Source organism: Ursus arctos, chromosome X (assembly GCF_023065955.2).
Source record: "Ursus arctos isolate Adak ecotype North America chromosome X, UrsArc2.0, whole genome shotgun sequence".
In the NCBI taxonomy this organism is placed as follows: Eukaryota; Metazoa; Chordata; class Mammalia; order Carnivora; family Ursidae; genus Ursus; species Ursus arctos.
Genome location: NC_079873.1, coordinates 18,823,634 through 18,825,014, shown reverse-complemented (window position 1 = coordinate 18,825,014; position 1,381 = coordinate 18,823,634).

Sequence of the window (1,381 nt, the reverse complement as noted above, 5' to 3'; positions counted from 1 at the left end):
TAAAGTAAATTGTGTGGAGATGTTGCCCTCGTTCTCCAAGCTGGCCCCACATAAAAGCAATTGGCGAGTTCTAAAAGATACTCAAACCCACATCCCACCTCTTTAGGGTTTCCGATTTGATTGGTTGGGGTGTCAAAGGATTGTTATTTTTAAAAGCTCCCTAGGTGTTTCTAGCGAGCAGTTATGTTTGAGAACCCCTGTTAAATTAATGGACAGTTATAATTTAATTAATGATCATCAGGTAGCCACTAGTGTTTCTAGAAAAATGGTAGGGGTTGTAAAGATGTACCCCAAGCTGGAGTTTTCACTTGAGGAAACAAAGGCTTTTCTATTAAGAGTCCCTTAATAGCTAATATTTGTTGCATACTTACGTGTCAGTGTTCTAAATTCTTTCTCTCTCTCTTTCTTTCTCTTTCCCTACTCTCCCCCATTCTTCTCTCTCTGTGTTTGTGTGTATCATCCACTAAAATTTGGGAAATCCATGGAATTGTGATTCAGACTCACCTGCCTGCTTCAGTCCTGTGGCTGGCCTTGGTGAGGACTCCTTCCTAGGTCCTGCATCCCTCTACATGGAAGTCCGAGGCTGAAGACCTCTTCAAGTGGCTTCCTATAGCACTTAGCTTGAAGAGCACAAACTTGAACAAGGGCCCTCTCTCTCTCTTTCCATCTCTGTCTCTGTCTCACTCTCACCTTAGCTAGGTTGGCCTTCTTTCTATTTCCTGAAAGATCCTACCTTCTCTGCCCCCTCAGGGCCTTCACACATGTTACTTCCTCCAGCTGGCCCCCTTCAGATCCCCTTTGCCCTGAAATTTTGACTCCCGATATTGTTCTGATATTCCTTTTGTAGGTATCTACCTATTCGCCTGCTTGTTCAATATCTGTCTTCCATATTCTACCATAAGTTCACAAAGGCAGGGATGGGTCTGTTTTAGTCTCCATTGAATCCTCAGTGCCTAGCCCAGGACAACAATATTTGTTGAGTAAGTGTAGTGGTGAACACTTCTTCCCTCGTGTTAGACTCAATCAGGAGTGCACTGTGGGTGGAGACAGATTCCAATGCCAGCTTCCCAAAGGACTCTGAGGCTGTCGTCTTCCAAACTGGGCGCTTGGTGCCTAATCCAGTCAGTTGGTCACTCTCAGCCACCCTCGTGGCCTCAGTGCACTTTTCTATGATCTGGCCTTGACTGGGACCACCAAGTGGTTTTAATCATGTTGAACCCCACACAGAAAGTGTTGGACCGCTCTTTCTAAGAGACCCTGTACAGCTTCCGTGTAAATTCCTGGCTCTGAATCGATACAAGGACTGAGGAGCTGGGACTGTTTGTCCAGGCAGTATTACCAATGTCTGAGTGGGGGCTTGACTCAACTCCACTGGCCCAAG